Source organism: Brassica napus, chromosome C9, assembly GCF_020379485.1.
Source record: "Brassica napus cultivar Da-Ae chromosome C9, Da-Ae, whole genome shotgun sequence".
Lineage (NCBI taxonomy): Eukaryota > Viridiplantae > Streptophyta > Magnoliopsida > Brassicales > Brassicaceae > Brassica > Brassica napus.
The window spans coordinates 25,279,074-25,292,163 of NC_063452.1; positions in this window are offsets into that span (position 1 = coordinate 25,279,074).

Here is a 13,090-nt window from a genome sequence, read left to right on the forward strand (position 1 = left end):
TTTAGAATTCTCGAACACATACGACCCCAATCACCCTTCTCTGCAATCCAAGAAATCATTTGTCCACAATCCGGACATAACATGTTAACTATTAAGTGCAAAATCAAGCGTAGAGATAGTTTGATTTGGTAGGTTATACTACGAAAGTAACACAACAAAACCTTAGTATTACACTCAAAAATAGGTTAAATGCTACAGATTAAATAAAAAATCAAGAAATAATATTAGGTTACAGCAAAATAATTATACGGACGTACATTTTAATCCTTAGGTGGAATCGGAAATATACGTAAGTTTGGCTCTCCATAGGTCAAAGCTCGATTAAATATAGAGACAGCAAGTTTTTTTTTTTCATTTTTTATAGAGACAGCAAGTTTTTTTTCTTCATTTTTATAGAGACAGCAAGTTCATTGCTCAGTCTTCTTCCTGCAGCATTCGTTATACATAACAGAATACACATAAATGGATTTACCAATTGTACAGTTGCATTACCATTATTAAGTCATATATGTCATGCTTTTGCATCATTATTCAGCTTAACTATAACAAAATATTCGTCTTCTAATATCAGAGTCATCAAGTGGTAACACCTCATTTTTTATGGAGTGAGCCCAGCAATGTAAAATTATTGACCACATATTTGTCTATAATTTCGTGCTTAAAAAAGGAAATATAATAGCAACATGTTTCGTACTACTTGGTCCTATAATTACCAAGTACACTACTAACTTTTTCCCGGACAGCTCGCCCATCCATGAGATTTGAGCAACAAAATTTCGCCCCAGAATTCTACGACTGTGAGTTCTTATCCAACTATCTCTCACAAAATTAAAAGCTTATATATAAGTAAATATAAATATATATGTATTAGTATATATATATATATATATATATATATATATTTGAAAAAAAATTAAGACAAATATATTTTACAACTATCTTTCGGTTCATATATGTATTATTTATTGTAAAGTTCATACATACATTTTAATAATAGTTCTTCTAAAAAAAAATTGTTTGCTTCGTAGGTGGCTGCGATATATGCGTGTTACACGGTATATATCCAAACAGAAACATTTTTAATCTATATTCAATTGTCTTACTGATTATTACGACACATTATCAATTTGAATCCATGCAGTCCAGAGAAAAAATGCACGTGGAATGAGAAGGGCAATCTTGCTATCAAAACGTATTTCAAGAAGGATAGAAGGCAAGCATCAAACAGTACAGTCTACCACTTCACATTTATACCTATCAAAATATATTGAGTTACTAAAAACAAGTTTGCCTACAGGACCTAGCGCAGCAACTCCGGGTCGAACTAGACCTATTGGTAGAGCTAAAGGAAAAGGTACATAACTTTCATGCTTTAAACCCATTGTATATGCTCCCAAAAAAAATCATTATTATAACTTGCATCATAATAATTAACTTGCATCATAATAAGTATGTCTGGGCTAAAAAAACAAACACGAAAAACATAACTGAATCCAATCTGGAAAAAATAGAATCAAACCCTAATCGAAACTGGTTAAGTATCTGCCAGGTTCAAATTTTGGTATCTAAATACCAAGACCAAACCTTCCGAACCAAAATATTATAGGTCTTTAAATATATCCGAATCAGATTAATATAATTATATATATCCAAATTACTTGAAAATATATACAAATAGTCAAAGTAAATATATAAACCTATTAAAATACTCAAAACACCAAAAAAAGCTTCAAATATCAATTGATTTTACACACAAAATTCAAGCCAAACATATTTTAGTGTTTAAATTAATTATTCTGGCATACAATTTTCACATTTATATGTTATATATTATTTTATTTCCTTTTTCAGTATTCTAAACTATATATGAATTTTACAATTAAAAAAATAATTTAAATCATTTATCCAAACTTCAAACGACCCCCCCCCCCAGATCCTAACCAAACCCGAATTTTTTTTTGTAAATATCCAAAGCCGAACTTAACACTAACGCCTACCCCAATGCCCACCCTAATAATAAGTTCCCAAAAAATACTAAATTACCATTTCATTGTCATTACTCATACATTGATTCTTCCGTCCGCATCAGATGTAGCATCCTCCTCTAAAACCAATGATAACCCAATCCTAGAGTGTTCAGTGTGTGGTACTTTGGTCTGGGAATCCGAAAGCACTGGAAGGGACCCTAGAACAAAGGAGTTACGTTTCAGCATTTGTTGCAACCAAGGACAAATAAAACTTCCCCCAATAAGGAATTATTCAAGGTGAAATAGTTACAGGCTCCAATATTGGGAAAAGAGTGTTCCTACCAAGAATCATTCTATCAGAATCAGTAACTAAACATCCGTTTACCCTCGAAAGGCGACAATTCCCCATCAGATTGTGCTATGCAATGACAATTAACAAAAGTCAAGGACAAAGTTTGAAAGGCGTAGTATTATATTTGCCACAACCCGTGTTCACCCATGGACAACTATATGTTGGTCTTTCCCGAGTTACTACCAAATCAGGTCTTAAAATAATACAAGGAAAGGAGCAAAGACCAGGAAAGGTTAAAAACATAGTCTACAAAGAAATCTACAACAGACTAACTATGTCAGAAGGTAATTCAAATTTGGTAACAACATTATATCCAATCCAAACCTTAGGGGATACTAGACAAAATACTAACTTTTGTTATAAATCATGGAGCGAATTGCCATTAACCAGGCCCGGTCCAAGACCGGCCCAATACCTAGAAGATGGAGGGACGGCCGAAGCCTAGAGAGAGGAGAGAGAGAGCCGACTTCAGGAGAGAGAAAAGCGGCCACAAAGCTTAGAGAAAAGGAAACTCTTTCCTTTTCTTAGTAGATGTAATCTTTCCATTATTATGTTTTAGTAGTTTTCCTATTTCCTGTTGAATTAGGATATGTACACTTTCCTTTTATCTTCATCTTGTAATCTTTATATAAAGAAACCCCCATTGTTCATTAATAATAACACAGAAATATTCAGTCTCTAAACTCTCTAATTACAACACGTTATCAGCACGATATACTCCAAAACCCTGAGACAAAACCTAACCTAAAATCCGTCACACATAAACCCTAAAACATGCGCAACTTAAAATCGATCTATTTCTCAAACCCCGACGAACCAGACGACGAGCCACATATCAAATTGAAGCTCTTGACGAGACGAATCCATCAGCGCAAACCGTTCGTCGATCCGATCTTAGACACTCACAGAAACAATACTCGGCGCCGTCTTGGTTTTTTTTGGAACCCTAATTCCGAAAAAAACCCCAAATTGTTCTTGCTTGCGTTCCGGCTTACAAACACCCGATCAGCTCCAGCCCTAAGGTGTTCCTGATCCTAGACGACCTCAGTTTCCAGTTCACATCACAGCCAGCTTGAGTTCCCAATCAACCCGCTCGCGAACTCAAGAAGAAGATGCGTCCGACGTCCTCGGCGCACATCCGCGACCAGACGCCAAACCATCTGATCCCGATCAGACGCGTCTCGCCTCAGCACGCGACCGTTCCAGTTCGTCCCATCTCGTGTCCGTTCGAGGTTCTCTTGGTGGTCTGGGTTCTACAATCTGCAAAACAAAGGTAATCCTAATTCTGAGAACATGAATTGAACATGGTTGTTTTGTAAAGATTGAAACCCTAAAATCAGAACTCTAAAGATGAAAGCCATAGGAAAAATAGATCAAACCCTAAAGAGTAAATCGGAGCTCGAATAAGTCCGATCTCCTAAACCATAATTCGAGATTGATCCATTGATCAATTAAAATCAAAGTCTTAATGATTTTGAATCTCAAATCAAATACCCTTGATCAAAGATCAAAGTTTTTCGAAATCCCCTAAAAACCCTAATTTTGAAAAATCGGTTTTAAATTGTTTGATTTGAACTTTGATTGTTTGATCACCTAGAGCTATTGATAGGATTGCTTAAATTCGAATCTAAATCACTTAAACTGAAACCCTAAAAAGTTTAAATTCGGTTTTAAAAGGTCTTTGTTTGATGATTGATGATCTGAGATGTTAGGATTGATAGATTGATTAATAGATCTAATCTCAAGATTCGAAATCCTTAAGGCCTTGAAACCCTTAATCTTGATTGATATTCCTAAAGGCCTTGAAACCTTAAATCTCTCATTACTTAAAGATTGAAAGATTGATTTAAAGAATTTACATATTGAATGAGAGTTAGGTCGCTAGATCGTTTAATTCTAAAACTTAATAGATATACAACTAAGAAATAGAATTGAATCTAGATCCTGTTTAATTAGTATATGGCCGTGTGGCCTAATGCATTGCTCACACTTGCGGTCTTGTGCCCTTGATTGATTAAAAGTCGTGTGGCTTAGTGAATATCAAAGTGACTGTGCGGTCTAGTAGCCGAATGGTTATATAAACCAGATTGCATTATGATCCGATCCTTTATCGTTGTATCACATAATAGCCGTGAGGTATAAACATCACAATGCAAAGCCATATGGCCTAAGCATCATATTGAAAAGCCGTGTGGCCTAAAGTATTATAGATAAGACTTATGAAATCATATGCACTGATTGGTTGCAAGAATTCTAAATCATGAATTTATTGATGATTTCAGATGTCGAGATTTGAGCATTCGGATTATGCTGCCCTTGATATCTCTGGAGATAATTATCCAGAATGGGAAATGAACACTTCAATTGCCCTGAAGTCTAGAGGACTCGGGAAATGTATCATTGAAAGAAATGATGAAATGGAAAGTGAAAAGCATAGAGCCATAACAATTATGCGCTATCATCTCACTGGGGAACTGAGAAATAAGTATGAAGATATTGAGGATCCTTATGAAGTTTGGATAAAACTAAAATCCATATACTCAATGGAATTATGGCGAAAAGCCATGAATGATTGGAAGATACTCAGGTTCCAGGATTTTAAATTCGTGGAAGAATACGATTCTGCTCTAATGAAAATCGCCCATAGTCTTGAACTATGTGATGAAGTACAGATAATGATCTATTGTATAAAACATATTCCACATTCCATCCAAAGGATCGGTTGCTATCATATACAGCTAAGGTTTTCACAACCTATAATGACCTATTGTCATACCTATTGGCAACTGAGCAAAGAAAGCAGAAAGTTAAAGATACCATTGACAGATTTGAGAAACTCCAGAAAAGATGCATTGAGCAACAAAACAGTGAGATGAGATATCCTGAGGCATTCGATCAGGATGAATCCAAGAAAGCCGTGTGGAGTAATATAGATTGTGAGGCCGGCTTATACATTGACTAAAGAAAGATCTCGACATGATAATTTTATTTTAAGTCTATGATTTTGTGATTTGCTTTTGACCTACTTGATGATTCATGATTTTTATATATATATAAAAGAGTTTGCTTTGATTTCATTATATCTTGCCTGATCTTACTTGAACATATGAATGTTTTTACTGATAAAGAATTGCCTAAAGGGCAAAATATCCAAGTAAGAAATCGTGAAAGTAGTATAGTGAGCCTAGTAAAGAAACTATGGCTAAGGCATTGTCTAAAGGACATTAGATACACCCAATAATATGTGACCCATTGAGTTATGATAATATGGTTTCTAAATAGAAACAATGGGCAAACAAAAGGAAACAAGTTCCTTCAGATTTTGAAAGAAAATCGCCTAAGACCTTATAAGAAAGTGGTCTTGACTATACCTAATGATCTCTACTGATTTAAACTATGCTATAAGATCAGTATGATGAGAGGCAAGAACCGTGGTGACCATATTGAGATACACCACGAAATTTTACACTATATGGCATGATAGGATTAGCCATCCTAGAGTCTAAACTCGATGCAAAGATTGAAAAGGCACAGAGTTATCCCGTAAAAGATCTCACGTTGTGAAACATGTACACAAAGGGAAACTCATTAGGCTTAATTGTCCCAAGCACCACGACCTTATAGTATGGTCATGAGGGGGATAGAGGATAAACCCATGATCAATACTACAAGTTCGTGTACCACTATGGTGTAAAGACCATGTTATAAATGGCTCGGCCATAAAAGGTCATTCCTCGTCCGTAGAGGCCATACCATGTTACAAATGGCTCGGCCATAAAAGGCCATTCCTCGGCCGTAGAGGCCATGTTTCAAAACGGCCAAACCATAAGGACATTACTCGGCCAAAGAGACCATGTTATGAACAGGTCGGCCGCAAGGGCCATAACCGGCCAGAGAGGCCATTACCATAAAAGGTTCGGCCAAGTAAGCCATTATCTATAAGACTAAGATTCTAAAGTCTATAAGCTTGGAACATTATGATTTTACATGTATAGAATGATAATATGATCATATGCATCAGACCATATAAGTGAGCATAGATATTCCTATCTCAGATTGAATACGGGTCATAAAACCAGACATACACCATCTTAAGAGATATTGAATAAACCACCACATACATATATGTGCCGTCTAAAGATGGAACCTCAGAAGAGGATTAGGAATATATGTTGGATAGGAGTATTAATTTCTCCCACGATTTATAAAGAAAACTTGAGCCAAACATGGGTGATCATATTGTGGCCAAGTACACGGATTGCATCCGTCTATCCAAACATTAAAGGAGAAAGATTATAAGCTGGATAAAGAATGATAAGAATGGTTTTAAACCATCATTGTCTTGGCAAGATCCTCAGATTAGAGATTATGATTTAAGACGTCCAAAGAAAAATTCTATAAAGCTAGCTAATTGAGAAGCTAATCGAAATGCCAGACACTGACCCGAGAAATGACTAACCAGCTTAGCACCAAATGAATGTCCTAGAAGAGACATAATCAAGTTGCTATAGAGTCTATACAAGATAGACCAAGTGTTTCATAAGATAAAGGAATCTCGGATAGAATGGTGCAAAGAATACAGATCCGAGATTATAAGAGAAACCATACCAGACATTGAGAAAAGGTTGCGCAGCTACACATCTAAGGTACCAAACCATGTAGTCTTGGGACGCCAAGCTACTAGGTAATAAAGGTCCTGGATAATAAGATCTCAATCTATAGATCATGTCTGGAACATAATGGAACCACAAGAAAGTGTCGACACACACACACATTTGTATAAAGATACATAAAGTTATAGCACTTGAACATAAAGAGATGAACAAGGATCATGAACCCATGAATGAGTACTCATACAATCATAAAAGATCAAAGAGATTAGAAAAGATAAAACGTGGAGGTTCAAGGTATCTAAAAGAGAGATGGACGTATTGGCCATATACATATACAGAAACGTCATCTGATAAACCAGTGAAATAGATGGATCTTGTGAGGTAAAGAAACCGTGAGAGAAGGCACATGATCACGAGGTCTAAGAGTGTTCATGTCTTCCTACTTAACAGCATTAGATTATAGCTTGTTACACAAGGTACTCACAGAGATCAAAGGAACAGATTATAAGGAGATAAACTCCTATGTGGTGGATGCTGCTACAGATTTTCGAAATTGACAATGGTCTGGTCATAAGAAAGAAATTGGATACAAATGATGTAGTAAGCAGCATATGGATCACTGGATAAGTTGAAAGAACAGCTTTGTTTCTAAGCTGATTCAGGGACTGAAAAGCAGCTGCATATAGTATGTAAAAGAAAGTGATCACGCATGATCTTGGAATTGTATAAAAGACAATCCAATAACAGTCCATATACATTTGAAATCCCTTGTGTTTGTACTAAACCTAAAAGAGGTTAGTAGACTGATACAGAACGTATCTGTAGGCGTCCGGTCCTTCGACTAAAGACGTCCAGCCCTTAAGCTAAAAGGCATCCGGCTTTCAAATAAAAACGTCCGGCCCATCGGCTAAAAGGCGTCCGGCCCTTATCCCTTGATCACGTACTAGTAGAAACAAAAGATCAACCATCAGGTTGCAATCCGGCATCAGATCCCCTAAGTAAGGATCCGGCATAGCAGAACGGTCTGCTGCCGTATAAACTCCACAAGGCAAGTAGTGGACACTTATAGACGAGGTCTATGACCCGGTCATGATTCGGCCAGATTGATACATGGTCGATGATAACCATAAATCGCCAAATTAAAGAGCAGTTGATAGTAGACGATCACGTCTAGACTATGGACATATGCAAACACGATTTGCAAAGACCAAATAGTGATATCCGAGGACAATGTGATTCACATTGCTTAGCACATATGCTTTACCGGGACACTCGATGTCAAAGGACATGAGAAACGACCTAAGAAGTCGAAATGGTCTAATTACGGTTCAATAATGAAACTGGTCGATTGCTCACATCCTATACATACAGGAAATATTACGCACCAAGATGCGTAGAATGTAGAACCTACAGTGAGGTTCACACCAGGGGGAGTAGTGCGTGTTGTACTCTTTTTCCTTCATCATGGTTTTGTCTCACTGAGTTTTCCTGATAAGGTTTTAATGAGGCAACATGGAGCATACTACGAATCCTATATGGTTATGGCATCCAAGGAGTGTTATAAATCATGGAGTGGATTGCCATTAACCAGGCTCGGTCCAAGACCGGCCAATACCTATAAGATGGAGGGACGGCCGAAGCCTAGAGAGAGGAGAGAGAGAGCCGACTTCAGGAGAGAGAAAGGCGGCCACAAAGCTTAGAGAAAAATAAACTCTTTCCTTTTCTTAGTAGATGTAATCTTTCCATTATTATGTTTTAGTAGTTTTCCTATTTCCTGTTGGATTAGGATATGTACACTTTTCTTTTATCTTCATCTTGTAATCCTTATATAAAGTAATCTCCATTGTTCATTAATAATAACACAGAAATATTCAATCTCTAAACCCTCTAATTACAACAACTTTCTGTATTCTTTTCTTTCAGGCACCAAATATGAAGATCATCTGGCACAAAGTTCAGAAAACCATCAACAAATTTCTATATCTTAAAACGCAATCAACAAATAAGTCTACTGCACAAAAATCTACAAGCTCAATACCCTAGATTTACTAACAAATTCTTTTATAACAATAGGTATGCGCACAATAGAAAGTCGACTTCTATGGAACCATTTGCAAGAACTACCCCATCAATCTTATACCTATAATATTCTCTATTTTCTCGAAACTGTTACTTTTATTAAGTGTCAACTGTTATCAATTTGGACCTGTGGCACTATTTATACTTCGTACTTTCTCAGATTTTTGACAAGCAAACAGGTTTATTTCTTCCTCTATTCAGGAAACAAAACATATACAGTTCGCACATAATATTATCTTACAACCCAAATTCTATATATAAAACCCATTAAGTATATACTTTCAAACTAACTTAATCAATATTACAATTAACAATTACCAAATTTTTCCTAAAAGGTAAATTAAATGATGACCTACAACTCAAACCCAACCTAAAAAAACACAACTCCAACTGTCCAACAACAACCAGAAACAGCCACAACTATGGTCATACACAAATTTTTAACTTCACACAATATCCGCGCGTAGCGCGGAAAAGGACTTAGTTGTTATAAATAGACACTACAACAACTATTAATCATATTCAGAGGTTCACCCTCATGGTTCTTCTTCATAGTCTCCTCATGTACCAACATCAAATATCGGTACGGATGGTTACACACTCAAACAATACAGCACCGCTCTCATGTCACCCCCACTGTTGGTCCCGGGATTAGCTCCACATGGCGAGAACCCCCTAAGATGAAAGTGGCTAGGAAGAATCCCGTTGCGGGCATTGTTGATGGGAAGATATACGTGATGGGAGGTTGCAAGGCAGATGAAACCAAGAATTGGGCCGAGGTGTTCGACCCAAATACGCAAACTTGGGAATCTTTACCTGACCCTGGCCCTAGGCTCCTATGTTAAACTATATAATATAATCTAATCTCTCCTTAACACTTTCACATTAGTTAGTTATTACACAAAAGAGTTGTAATTGTGTCCTTTAGTATAAAGAATTGTGTCTCGTATACTTGTAATGGTTCGATCTCTATATAAAGATCAATCATTTGTTGTAAGCATATCACATAATCTCAATAATACAAAAGTATTTTCAGAAAAGTTTATAAGCCTGAAACGTCTATCTAATTCTTTCTCTCGAACTCGTGTGTAACGCACTGTGATCGTTGTGTAACACAAGCGGTTGGTAAAAGATTAACATGGTATCAGAGCTGTAAGGTTGAGAGGAAGAAGAAGAAAGCACTAGTAAGAGAAACACTTGGCGTGGAGAAAATGAGGCTAGAGGATTTTGGCATACGATTTATCGGAAGCACACGAAACGATGAAGAATCAAGTAATCCCCATATTTGATGGAGAGAAGTACGACTTCTGGAGCATTAAGATGACAATCATTCTCAAGACCAGGAAGTTATGGTATGTGGTTGAAGAAGGCGTAGCAGCCCCACCAGCACAAGTGGATGAGACCCCTGAAACAGCAAGGGCAAGATCGCTTAGAGAAGAAGCGATGATGAACGATACACTGGCTTTGCAAATTTTGTAAACAGTCGTATCAGATCGCATCTTCTCTTAGATTGCAGCAGCATCAACATCCAAAGAGGCGTGGGATGCATTGAAGGCAGAGTATGAAGGCTCTCCTCAAGTTCGTTTGATTCGACTCCAAACATTGCGAAGGGAGTACGAGAATCTGAAGATGTATGAGGATGAAGACATTAAGGTCTTCACAGATAAGATAGTTTAATTGGCAAATCAATTAACTTATCATGGTGAACAGAAAACAGATGTTCAACTCATACAGAAGATACTCATCTCTCTCCCAGCCAAGTTTGATAGCATAGTCAGTGTGTTGGAGCAAACAAACGATTTGACTTCAACAAAGATGGCAGAGTTGATCGGGATTTTGAAGGCTCATGAAGCAAGGCTGGCTGCAAGAGAAGAAAACACAACCGAAGGAGCATTCGATGCTCGTGTTAAACACAAAAATTCTGGTGTCACACAAGACAACTCAAAGCGCCGAGGAGGCAAGAAGTGGTGTTGTTACTGCAAGAAGAACAACCATACCGAGAGCGAGTGTCTAAGGAAACAGAAGAAGGATGATCAAAAGAAGGATCACAGAAGTAACAAGGAGTGTTACAATTGTGGCAAGTTAGGCCACTTTGCAAATCAGTGCTACTCAAAGAAGAAAGAGAAGGCACTTGTAAGTCACGAAGAAGACTTGAATGAAGATCACATGTTGTTCAGTGCAAGCGAAGCAGCAACAACAGTGATGGAAGATGTCTGGTTAGTAGATAGTAGAGCAACTAATCATATGACAAAGGAGGAGAATTACTTCTCAAGGCTTGATAGGAGTATCAATGTTCCAATAAAGATTGAAAATGGAAGCACAGTCATGAGAGCCAGTAAAGGAAATATTACCGTCATGACTAATGGTGGCAAGAGGACCATCAGAAATGTGTTCTTCGTTCCGGGTTTGGCAAAATATTTGTTAAGTGTTCCACAAATTGTTTCAAGCGGATACCGGGTGAGTTTCCAAAAGAAGAGATGCATCATAAAGGATGCAAAAGGAAGGAGGATAATGGATATTCCAATGACTCACAAAAGCTATCGAATCAGGATGAGTTCGGCTCAGATAGAAGAAGCCATGAGCGCTAGTGAGAAAGGAAAGATGGAGACATGGGACAAGAGACTTGGTCATGTAGGCGAAAAAAGGTTACAACAAATGCAAGGCAAAGACTTGGTAAAGGGATTACCAAAGTTTAAAGTCAAGAAGGAAGCGTGTGAGGCGTGTAGACTTGGAAAGCAATCACGCAAAAGCTTCCCAAAGAAATCTCAAACTAAGACAAGAGAAAAGCTTGAGATTGTACATACGGATGTATGTGGGCCGATGCAGCACCAGTCTGTTGATAGAAGCCGATACTTTTTGCTATTCTTGGATGATAATACTCACATTTGTTGGGTATACTTCATGAAGCAGAAGTCAGAGACATTCTCACTGTTCAAGAAGTTCAAAGCAATGGTGGAGAAGCAATCGGATTGTACCATCAAGAAGCTGAGATCAGATGGAGGTGGTGAGTTCACTTCACGAGAATTCAACCGGTTTTGTGAAGAAGAAGGAATCAATAAGCAAATCACATTGCCTTATTTACCGCAACAAAATGGTGCAGCAGAGTGCATGAATAGGACCTTGGTGGAGATGGCTAGATCGATGTTGGCAGAGCATGACTTACCGCTCAATTTATGGGCAGAAGCGGTACACACTGCCTCATATCTTCTAAACCGTCTGCCATAAAAGGCAATAGAAGAAGATGTCACTCCTATAGAGAAATGGTGTGGACACAAGCCAGATGTGTCACACATGATAATGTTTGGTAGCATATGCTACATACATGTCTCGGATCAAAAGAGGAGGAAGCTAGACGTCAAGGCAAAACGTGGAGTCTTTGTTGGATACAACAACCAATCCAAAGGCTATAGAGTTCTCATCTTGGAGAATGAGAAGATTGAAGTATCAAGAGATGTCGAGTTTGAAGAAAGCAAGAAGTGGGATTGGAAAAGGCAAGAAGAAGTGAGGAAGACATTGGAATTTTCTATGGAAGACTCTCACTCGCCTGAGGAACAAACCAAAGTTACATACAGCCCTGAGGAACAAACCGAAGGTACATCCAGCCCTGAGGAACAATCCAGAGGTACTTTCGGTATTTTTTTCATTCAAAATGATGATCATGATACTAGTAGTGGAGATGAAGAAGCTTCAGAGGCACCAAGGAAGTTCAGGTCCATGGTTGATATCATGGAAAGGGCACCGAGTGTAGATCTTGATGAAGCGGCTCAAGTGATAGAAGCTTGTCTTCATACACATGAAGAACCATACACTTATGATGAAGCGGGTGGTACCAAGGAATGGAGAGAGGCGATGAATGAGGAAATAGCCATGATTGACAATAACAAGACATGGGAACTAGTGGACAAGCCAAAGAAGAAGAATGTGATAAATGTGAAGTGGATCTACAAGATCAAGACAGATGCAAACAACAATCACATCAAGCACAAGGCGCGGCTAGTTGCAAGAGGGTTCTCTCAAGAGTATGGTGTCGACTACCTTGAGACGTTTGCCCCTGTCTCAAGACATGATACAATACGAGC